Source organism: Poeciliopsis prolifica, unplaced genomic scaffold, assembly GCF_027474105.1.
Source record: "Poeciliopsis prolifica strain line A6 unplaced genomic scaffold, Auburn_PproV2 SCAFFOLD112, whole genome shotgun sequence".
Lineage (NCBI taxonomy): Eukaryota > Metazoa > Chordata > Actinopteri > Cyprinodontiformes > Poeciliidae > Poeciliopsis > Poeciliopsis prolifica.
Window position 1 is genome coordinate 742,775 of NW_026562487.1, and position 12,112 is coordinate 754,886.

The 12,112-nt window shown below is 39.0% G+C and overlaps 1 protein-coding gene across 1 annotated transcript in view; it reads right to left on the reverse strand.

Annotated features, from left to right (window-relative positions):
• Nucleotides 1-12,112, reverse strand: part of LOC129354561 (ephrin-A5-like) — an 81,837-nt gene that overhangs the window by 19,022 nt on the left and 50,703 nt on the right. The gene's annotated exons all lie outside the window — the stretch shown is intronic.

Consider the following 12,112-nt stretch of genomic DNA (forward strand, 5'->3'; position numbering starts at 1 on the left):
TGCTAACAATAACAACAACAGTCTTTCAAAGAAAGCCCAATTTTAGCCTGATTAGCCCAAACTGCTAACTGACCAGTCGAGAACGTTATTATGTAGACGCCTATATTACAGCTGTTTTAGCACTGCTAGCTATGCTAACCATACAAATTGCTAACTTAGGTCACTTAGAGCAAACCCTGTTTTACAGTAACTGCATCAAAATAACTGATGGCTACTCAGTAAATAAAGGCCAGAGCTCCTACATCCTCCTACGTTGCAGTTCTTAAAAACAAAGATTTGCAAACTAGAGCTCAGGAATCTGAAGGTAAATCCTAATCATGCATCTCCTGTAAACATCTTTCAGGAAATCCTCAAATTTCCTTTGGAGGAATACTTTAATTGTTTGGTTTGGGAGATTTCCTTGCTATTACAGGAGAACTCGAGGACATAAAGACGTCAGAATGAAAGATGGGTAAAGTCGCAGAACGTCTCGTGTTGTCAGTCTGAACCTGTAGCAGCAGAAACCTTTGATGGTCTTCACTCGTCAGACTTTAGCCATTTATCAATGCTGGCACTCAGCTGAGATGACTTATGCGGCGGCTGAAATGAAACTCCCCCGTGTTACAGAGTAATCCCCTGGTTAGGACGGGCCTTTAGCAGCTTTAGGAGGATCCCGCCACAGACTGAGATTTTCATTAGCCACAGATGACAGCTCAATGTACAAACCCCAAACTCCAACCTCTTGTTAAATCTGTGAGAAACATCCCGTTCCCAAGCCCACAGACAGACTCTCCGCCTGCTGTTTACTGTAAACCGATCGGACAAGAATCAGGGGGAACGAGTTGCGACCACAGGGCATGCCAGGTATTCATTCCTGAGGTGGAGTGATTGGAAACACATATTCCCACCAGTGCAGGAGAAGCTGAGGCCTTTTCAGAGCCTGAACTGCCTGTAGCTGCTAATGACCTGCGAATGTGTGTCACTGACATGCTGAGGATGTCTTCAATACCCCAACGGTGTCCATCGACATGTTGGACAGGAGGGAGTGGTGAGGCTCCTGTAGCTACAAGCTACAAGAATTTCTATTTAGTTATGAGATTATAGTCATATTAGCAGAATAAAGACACAATTTTACCAGAAGAACATCTTGAACTTAAGAGAAGAAGCTTCTGGAGTTATCAGCATCTGACAGCTAAAGCTCACTGAGTTCTGGTTGTTTGTTCAATCGTTCCAAAGTCCGAATGCTGATGTGTTAGAAAATCTGTAAAACTGATAGCAAAGTTCAGAGGTGAATAGATTAGCCGAAAATTATAAACAATGTTTTCACTCAAGTGAAAATGTAAAAAAGTTTTTGGTAAAAAGTATCTAAGTGATCAAACTATTAAACATTTAATCTTTAAAAATGACATCATCAGAAGGACCAGGCTTGGGTTGCTAGGTAACAGACGGAACTCCGCTGCGGTTGCTAGGTAACGAGCAGAATTCCGTTGCGGTTGCTAGGTAACAGACGGAACTCCACTGCGGTTGCTAGGTAACGAGCAGATTATTTCACTTGTAACAAAACATTTTACCAATTTTACCAATTTTATAAGTGAAATAATCTGATACTTTTTCTGTCAACATTAAGAATTTATTTACTTCTGTTTCTTCCCGGAAAGTTGTCGGTTAGTTTTGAATGTTTTCAAAAGTGTTTGCACAAGAAACTTGACTGGAGATACTTGGTAGGATTGAGTGTTTTTGCAGTGTGAACAGCTTTAATTGATCTTCATGCACTGAGAACACAAACAAAATGCTGACCACCCAGGTTTATTTCAGGTTTAAGAGCAGAGTGGAAACCTAATGAGTCGCTGGAGACTTGCTTTGAGATGCTTGTTAACGCTTCTACCACTGCAGCCACAATATGGATGAATCCAAACGTCTCCGTCTGAGCCAGGTCACCCTGACTTTCACAAACTATTTCACACCTTTCTCCCACAAAGGGATTAGTCAAAGAGCTTCCCAATCCCAGCTAAGCTCAGGTGTTACTTCTGCGGCGGGCGCTGATTGACAGCAGTTGACACAAACAAAGCGGAGGCCGACTTCAACGTCTTAGTGCGGATAGCGGACAAAGCGGGATACCCTGATAGCGAGCGCTTCGAGTCAAAGTATCAGCAAGCTCTGCTGAAACTGAGGCTGTCCAGAGCCAAGCAGCCAGCGGGGGGCGGAGGGAAAACAAGGGCTTTGGTTTCACATTTTACTGGGCTATAATTAGAGAGGGGGTGGACCGGAGAACGGCCCAGGATGCTGAGAAATCCACTCTTTGGGTTGGGTGTTCCTCCTGAATACCAGGTAAATGAGCCACTGAGTCACCAGCACAACTCCAGCAAAACATCAGAAATCTTGACGTCAAACTTTCTAGAAAAATGTGGAAATTTCAATTTAAAAAGTAGAAAAATTGCTAGAAAAAATGGAAATTTCTGAGTTTGAAAAGCAAAAATGTTCTCGTTTTGACACTGAAATTTTGCAGTATTTTCTATAAAACATATTTTTTGTGACTTTTCAAACTCAGAAATTTCCACACCTTTTTCTAGAAAGTTCAGAGAAGCAAACATGGAAATTTCTGAGTTTGAAATTTGTAAAATTGCTAGAAAACTTTTAAAACTTTTAGATTAATCTCAGAAATTTTGCAGGAAACAAGGAAACTGAAGATTAAAAATAAAACATTCTGTCTTTCGATACTCAGAAATTTGCAAGGTTTTCTTTAAAAAAAGTAGTTTTTTCTAGCAAATTGGCAACATTTCAAAGTTTTTTCTAGAAAATCAAAAAATTTTAAAGCAAATTTTTAAAATAAAATTTGACAATTTTAATGTCAAACATTTCTTATCTTTGAAATGCAGAAATTTCAAAGTGTTTTCTAGAAATTTAGATTTTTTTCAAACTCAAAAATGTGAATGTTTTTCTACTAAATTTCTGACGTGAGCTCCAGCACATAAAATAATCAAATACATTTTCATCAATATTAAGGAATTATTGATTAAAACAATCTCTTACAGCTTGTTGCAAAGTTACTCATAAGTTAGTTTGTCTTGTTTCGAGCTTCCTAGTCTGGAAGCTATTTTGCGTTTTTGCAGTGGAGGTGAAGAAGATTTAAAAAGTGAATCCACTTGCAAATAAACTACACAAACCTCTGTTACTGACATTTCTGAAAACAATATTTCTGGAAATTGTCCATGTAAGAATGTAAAGTAAATACACCCCAAGCCGGGGAAGGGACACGGCCATGTTGCTTTTCTCAGCTGCATTCTCAGTCCAAATCTGATTGGAAAGTCCGTCTGAATCCCATCCACCTCTGCAGCCACAACAGATCAATACAAATTACTGTAGGGCGCTGCAGAAATATCACCAGAGATCAGCCGGGGTGTTTATAGCAAACAGACTGAAAGATTTCACCTGGGAGAGACGGGAGAAGAGGCCAGCGATGTGGCGAAATAAAGAAAACAAATAAAGCCGTATTTGTGGTGGTTTCTGCAGCCTAATGGTGTGAAATTCCCTCTGGATTTGACCAGTCAATACAGGTCAGCATGAAGGCTCACAATGCAAAGGATGTAGCACTTCTTAATCAGCCTAACCCTCATATTTCCAGTGGATTCAACCTGGTAGGTGCACAAATTACCTCCCACACAGCTCAGGATGCACTGTGTAAACATTTTAATGAAAGGCGCTCACAGTTAAAGTATGCCTCAGGATGATCCCTATCATTTGGAGGGGCAAAATTAGAAAGCGTCTAACCACCAGCTACCCACAACTCGGATTTCTAAAAAAATTATCTGGGTACAAACGGTGTCCCTCAGGGCAGAGCTGTCAGCCCCATTACTTTATTACAATTTACTTCCCTTCAAGTTAAAATTGGCCAGGAAAAAAACGGAATCCTTACTTTTGTCTGACATGTAGAAAAAAAAAAGAATATAAATTAAATAAATAAACAATAAAAGTCAGAATTCCGAGAAAAAGTTAGAATTTTGAGTTTAAAAAAGTCAGTATTTTCAGAAAGAATTACGAATTCTAAACTTTAAGCAAAAAATTAGACAAAGAAACTTGGAATTCTGAGAAAAAGTGAAAATTCAGAGAAAAAGATTTCTAAAATTAAAATAAAAAAACTAAGAAAAAGGTCCGGCTTCTGAAAAATAAGTAAAAATTTTGAGAAAAGTAGTTATAATTCTGAAAATATTCTGTAATTAAAGTAAATTTTTTTAAGAAAAAAGTAAAAAAGGTCAAAATCTGTAGGAAAAGTTTTTCATAAATCAAACTCTGAATTCATTTCTTCTTTATATTTGCACCTAGTTTGACATCAGATGAATTCATTGATATTTTGCTAATGTTGAAAAACACAATTTGCAATTGTGTTAATTCCACTAAATAAGAAATAAAATCAGACATGTATAAGTTTGTTCACACCAAAAGCAATTAAAATCTTTGTTGTTTCCCCCAGTAGTAACATCCTGTTGTTGATCGCCTGACTTGTGTTTTTCAATTGCAGTTTTTCAAAAAACCTCATTTCAAAGCAGACGAAAAGACCCTGAACCTGACGCTGTTTTATTTTTAATTAGATAAATGTTTTTCCCTGATTGTGAGGTGAATGGAGACGCAGCTTGGACGCTGGGTGTTTTTTCCTCCATCTTGTTTTTGTTTGAGCCGTGGGGCTCAGAGTCGGTTTGTCGGGTCCAGACGGTTCGGTCGGCCTCCGGAGATCGAAAAGCACCAGCAGATGAGCAGCTGTTTGCCAGATGGAGATTTTTGAGTGGCACAAGTGAAATATTGAAAAGAACCAGAGCCGTAAACATCCAGACCGACCCGAGACGTAAAGCAGCAGAAGACATTTCTACAATCCCAGCCTTCTGCTCTCCTCCTTTAATCCCGTCTTCTCTGAAGAATTAATGAATTCTCCTCGGCTTTCTTTGTTTTTATTACAGGACAGATTTATTCCTCTATTTCTCTAAATTGCTTTGTTGTTGTAGGCATTTTAGAGAATCATTAAGGCTTATTGAGACAATTTCACCAGTTGAGTTTTTCTCCTGAGCAGCAGGAGGTGAAGAGAGTCGAAGCTTTTTATTAGCGCAGGCGGGAAGAGAGATGAGCAATAAAAACGAAGCATGCGTTAGAGATGGATATGTCATAATGAGCCCAACGAAAGCCTCCGAATCCTAAATGCATTTTTCTTGGTGTTTAATCTTCCCTGATTGGATCAATTAGTCACTTTAGAGGAGCTAATCGATGAATCAGTAACCAGAGCTCTTAACAAAGCACATCAGGGCTAATCCCTCTTTTCTGTCAGCCGCCCCCCAGACCTGTTTGCTTTCTTTGAGCCCCATCTGTTGTGTTTGTGGCCTGGAGCAGGTAAGGAAACTCAGAGAGGACATATCTGGTGTTTTCCTAACTCCATCAGCTGTTTCATTTGATTTTCTGTTTCTTGTGCAAACCTGTAACTCAGCCAGATGTCGAGCCTCTTTCTGGGAGATGTTGATGGAAACTGAGAGGAAAAGTGTTTTATTTCCCGACTTCAAATGCATGAAAATATTGTTTCACGTTGTCTGAATGATGGCAGTAATTTCATTCCTTGCTGTATTTATGTTTATCTTCTTCAGATCGAGATTCAGGATTACAACAAGGCCGGTATAAAGGAGGCATAAGCTTGTTTCATTTTATCAATCTGCTGAATATGAATAATTGAAGCTATAGAAAGAGCTTTAAAGAGAAAACAAAATCATTTCAGAAATCCAAAGAAAACATTTAAATTTTTGCTAATAGTGAGAAAAACAAACCAAAAACCTCCATTCCCTCTAATAGCCAAAACAAGAACCTCATTTAAAAAAATAGCAGAAGCTAATGCTGAATTGCTAAACACATTAGGAGAAAATAAGGCTAAACCATTAAGTGAATAAAAAATTAGCAGACTAATGCTAAATTACTAAACAGATAAAAGAAATTATCAAAAGATTACGCTAAGCTACTAATGACATAAAAGAGTTGGCAGAAGCTAATGCTAAACTGCTAAACACATAAAAACATTAGCAGAAGCTAATGCTAACCATTAAGATAACTGTGTCTCACTCTGTAATATTATTATAAAGTTCTATAAACATAATGACCAAAGTTAAAAACATACAATGTGAGATAAACTTCATCCAGGTGATGAAAAAGGTGAAACTTTTAATGATTAAAAGGCTCAAAAATGGCGGCCATATTGAAATTAAAGTAGATTTTTTTTTCTGCTCGTCTCAACTTGAAATATTTTTACAGCAATTTAAAACAGGCAAAGACACAGTGCAAGACGTAATGGTGGATGCAACCTGAAAAGACGGATGGAGGAAGAGAAGAAACGATGATGATGAAAAACGGTGAAGGCCTCCTGGGAGGAGAGCAGAAAGAAATGAAAAGGAGAGCAAAAGATCATTTGTAAGAAGATGAATGTTGACAAAACAAGGGAGCAGAGGAAGGTAAGAGGGAGGCGGAGAGCAGCATAAAGCCTCCCCGTTGTTTTCTTCCCGGACACGCCGGGTCAGAACCGGGGCAACTTCTCTGACTGATTCAACATACAGCGATATCAGACAAGCTGAGATTTACCTACGGAGGACCAAAACTGACGTAACTAAAAGAAAAAAACAGAAATATGGGATTTTTGTTTTTCCTTTTTCTCATGCATCACAAAATGTACATTTTGTTTTCCTTCTACATAATATATTCTCTGACAAAAGCACATTGTCGGCACTAACTGAACAGAAAACAAACCAACAAGTCCAGTAGTTCACAAACTACTAACTGCACTTCCACATCGCTGCCTCCAGGGGGAGCTGTGTGAAGCAAGACAGTCTGGTTATCTCATTGTCTCCACCTGTCCCATCATTCACAGCCCTGGACCAGCGGGAAGTTCAACTCATTACAACTAAACTGGTTAATTACACACACAGGCTGCGTCAGCCCGGTTGGTCCGACTGGGCGCTGACAGCAAACCTGGAGCCTGTGAACAGCAGACAGTTGTCTGAGTCTTTGCTTGGAACAAAACCAGAGGAGGTGAATAATTGGGCTCAGATTAAAAACACATTTCGGCTCGTGGGAAGACATCCGAGATGGCTGAAAACACAACGAGAGGCGGGAAAATGGATGCATCCCGGTGGTCCTGACCGCCTAAAATCACCAACAGCAACTTCAAGAGACCAGAGACACAGTTGTCTCAGTGTGCAACTAAAGACGAAAACTCAAAACATTCAAGTAATCAAAGTAAGAACCAATCCAACTGACCAAAGAGCTGGACATCAAAACAAAACAATATGATTGTACATTAAACTGTCAGCAAAAAAACTCAACTTGGGTTTAGGCAAACTGTATAAATAAGTCTCAGAGAAAACACAGAGAAAAAAGCTAGATTTGTCACTAATTGAACCCCGTATAAGGCAAAGGATAACTGTAAAGGTTTCCTTAAATTAGTGCTATTATAGAGTGAGAACAGTTTGGGACTAAGACTGGAGCCTTGAGGTACTCCAGAAGAGACACTCTAGAGAAGCGGTGACATCCTGTTGTCTCAGGTCTCCACAGCAACCATTTGATGATTTGTGTAACAGTGTTTCCATCAACCTTAAAGTTTGCAAATTGGAATAATATTGAAAACGTAACAATTTAAAAAAAAAATTGGCTAAACGGTTTTTGGGTTTGGAGGAGATGGTTTTAAATGACCTTTTTCAGTCAAAAGTGCAAAGGAAACAAGTTTTTTGCATCACACTTGTCATATGAGCAACAACAAGAAGTTACTACTGGCAGAAACGATGAAGACAATTTCGGCAACTTTGCACACAGCAATTTAGAAAAAAAAAACGTTTTTTTTTGCTGAAAGTTTTTCCGCGATATTGAAGTTTATTTGATCAAAACTGCAATGGAGTCAGTTTTTTTTTTTGTATTATATATGACGCATGATCAACAACAGGAAGTTACTGCTGGCAGAAATGCCAAAGAAGACAACAACAGGAAGTGGTCGGAGGATAACAGAGTGGCATGATTTTTAATATGTGAATAAACTTATTCACATTGAATTTCTTATTTAACAGAAACAATTCTCTTTTTTTAACATAATCAACAGTTTTTAACAGAAAGTCGTGTGAATTGCCAAATTATGTTTTGTGTGTAAAGGAAACGCAGCTTGTGACATTTAGTGCTTTTTGCAGTGTAGCTGCTGTTATCATCTGATCTAACCCGTCCAGATGAATATTTCACAAACTGACTGAGACAAGTGGAAGAAAGCAGCAGGTTAATTACTGACAGGGTCGTTCAAGGTCAGAGGTCAGAGGAGTTTAGCGTCAGTCATCTGTTAGATAAACAGCAGCGGTCCGTCGCTCAGACCCAAAGGGAACCGAACGCAGCCGTTTGGGTCGAGATGACAGCGAAAAAAGGAGAAATGTCTGGATTTGTTCGCCGAAACTCGTCGCCAGAATTAATCAGATTCAGTTTGAAAATGTGACGAAAACAGAAACTAAAGCTGCTGAAAACAGAGAGAGTGAAACTCTGATGAGATTTAAGGAACGATTCAACAAGTTCTATGAAAGAATCCAAACTCTTCTCGTCCGTCTTCACTGGACTCAACCTTTCCCACAGAGACGCTGCCTTGCTCAATCAAAACTCGCCGCTCAGTTTTATCACTGAAATATTTCTGAGCCAATGTCTCGACCAATCGGATCGCTCTCTCAGACTCTGGACAGTCATCTCTCATTTGTCATGATTTCCTGCTTCTTCGTATCGATCAGACACCCTAGACTCTGAGATGAGGTCAGAGGTCGCTGACAGCCAATTATTCAGCCTGAGAGCCGGTGTTTGGTCAGAGTCTGAGCCTGACCTCGCCGCCATGTTGGAGTCCACAAAACAAAATGTAATAAAATCAGGTATCTTCATCGTCTCCCACATCAGCTGGGATCTTATTGTTCCACTGTTATTAGAAATGTTTGTTTTTTAATTAAACATTTGGGTTTTGGATCATTAACTTGTTGAAAAACCCTCGATAGAAACGATTATTCCAGATTAATTATTTAAATAATCACCAACTAATTTAGTAATCAGTTAATTGTTAACTGAAACATAGAGACTGAAAAACATATTCTGTGAAGTAATTAAACCAAAACCAAATTGTTTGCATTTAAACTAAAAACACTTTTGTCTGTAAATGTGTTCAAAGGACAGTTTTATCTTTATTGAAATTTACTAACAAAAAACTATTTTATTTAATTTTAGGCAGTAAAAAAAGGAATTGAATTATTTGGAAAGCATTTCTCACACTTTGCACTCCGTAGACAAATTTTTCCAGACAAAATCTAAAGCGCTAATTTATTTGGATGTTCAGTAAACTTTCAGTTCAACAACTGTTGAGGTTTAGTTAATTTTTAGCGTGCTAGCACTTTTGCTAATTTTTGAAAACATTTAGCGCACTTAGCTTCTTTTAAAATATTTCTTCCACATCACGCCTCAGGCGCTAATTTACTGGGTAGTTTTGTAAGTTGTCAGTTAATTCAAGTTGTGTCGAAGTTTTTTTTTCTTTAGCACTTTTGTGTTTTTGCTAACTTTTAGCATTTGGCACACTTAGCCTCCCGTAAGCAGTAATTTGAACTTTCAGTTGAATAAATTTTGTCTTTAGGTTTTGATTGACGGTTAAGAAGTCGCTACAGCATTAGCTTTTAAATAACAAGCTGCTGTAGCGTGTTGCATTAGCATAATTTATGTTTCTGATGAGTGCTATAGGGTTAGCGCAGCTAACTTTTTGGTTAGCTTTCCTACAACTGATGTAATTTACAGAAACTGTTTTGGGAGAACATACAGTAACAGGTGAAAAGAGAAAGTTCAATATTAAGATATGTTCTAGCTAACATCTGCTAATTTAGTTTAGAGTCTGATTAAGGTAAAAAGTAAAGTATAGATCAAGTTATTTAGTTAAATTAATGCTATATGACATGTTGTGAGTCCAGTGGCTCTGTTGGTTCAATCTGGACTCAGAACCAGCTAATGAACCTTCGCCATCAGTTCTGTCTGCATCGTTTTATCTTCCTTACGTAAGAATGCAGCAGATTTGTTTCCGCGCCGCTGAGCCTCATTGTTCCTCCCGTCTGCAGGCGACGGATGACGATCCGGCGCTCGGGCTTCTGCTCCGCTGCCGAGTCGTAAAGGAGAAAACGGACACAGATGCAAACCGTCGGCAGATTTCACCCAGTGTCTGTTTTTATTAAATTAACTTCCATAAAACCAGTTTTAGCATCAACCGCTCCCAGAGGGATGCAGAGATCTGTTAATAGCTGGATTATCTTCACTCCCTATTCCCAGGGTTTCAGGATAATAATCTGAGCGTCATCTGCTAATCCCAACGAGCTTCCAAATGGATTTCATTTAATTCAACACAAACTCAACTGACAATAAAACATTTCCAAAATCGCAGAATTTTGAAACGACGGAGAAGAAACTTTTTGAGCCCAGATCCTGATCAATGAAGCAAAGATTTTCTCATTAAAACAACTTTTTTCTTGTCATTTTACGACTTTATTTTGGTACATTGTGTCTTTATTCTGCTAATTTTACAACTTTATTCTCAAAATGTTCACAGTTTGTGTTTAATGTGGAAAACTTCTCCGTTAGTGTTTGCCTGCAAAAACCTCACCAGTCCATCTCCTACGTTTAGGAACATTTGTGTCAACATTAAATATTTACCAAAGGAAAAAGTAAAATAAATCTATTAGGAAATCAGTTTTTTTTAAACCAATAATTGGTTTTGACTCTCGGACTTTATTCTAGAAACATAAACTTTGGGTCCTAAGAGGAGCAGGGCGACTCGGAGACCCAGATGTTTCAGCAGCAGGAAGGCCCCACCTGAAGCCTGTTTGGCTAAAAGGCCCCACAGAGCCCAAACTCTGACCTTTGACCCCCCCTCCCCGGGGGCGAGCCGGCCCCCCCGCGCGGACCTATCGCTTTACTGGACCCCGGGGAGCCGCGCCCCCGCGGCCCCGGGGCCGCCGCACTCTGAACTTCGAAACACCAGGGGCAGAGAGGAACCCGCAACGTCTGGACTCAATCACCGGCTGTGACAAAGCAGAGAGGCTTTCACACACACACACACACACACACACACACACACACCACACACACCACACACACACACACACACACACACACACACACACACACACACACACACTTATCCACCAGTGAGGTCTCCCACACATCTACAGGCGAAAACCTGGAGAAACTGTTCAGTTCAACTGTGCCGAAGCTCCGCCCACAAATATTCAGGCTTCATCTTTGAGATTATTTGTATTTATATATTTAAATGAAATGTCTGAACAGATATGAGAATAAAGAAATAAATGGATTCAGAAAAAGCTGAATCTTCTTCAGGGGAAACTCCAGGGATTTCTGACGTAACATGAGTTTAAAGCTTCAATAAAACAACAATAGTCATAAAATTACAACATTATGAGAATAAAATGATAATATTGAAAGAAATGTTAAAATAATGAGAACTAAATCATGTTTTGAGAATCAATTCATAATATTACTATAATAAAGTTTATTCATTATATTATATGATTATTGACTTTATAACTATATAACTTTATATGACATATTATATAATATTATATAATATTATATTATTGTCATGTCATAATTAATTCTCTATTAATAGAGAATAAAGTTGTTATATTACAACAATAAAATCATAATATTCTGACTTTATTCCAGTTATTCTCTCTCTATAACTCTAGTTCTCTGTCATAGAAATGAAGAGAAAAGAATTATTGGTCCTTTCTGTCTGGGGGCCGTAGGGGGGCTTAAGGCCCCCAATTGGCTTTCTACGGCCCTGTTCTGAGCCTAAAGCGTGAGAGCGGATCGAGCCTGAAAAACCAGACGAGTCGGAGTGAAGAAAGCCGACGAGGTGAAGTGATGTGAGCAGAAACTGAGGGAACATGTTTGATTTAAAGCTCCCACTGGTCCAGTACGCGAGCTAGGCGGTCTGCACATGAAACCATTCTGCTCCCAGTTTATTTGTTTGGCCCAGTTTCACACACGATGTCTCAACCGGCCCGGAGCATCTCCAGTTCCCATCCCTGAACAACAGGGAGAAACACCAGCTCTC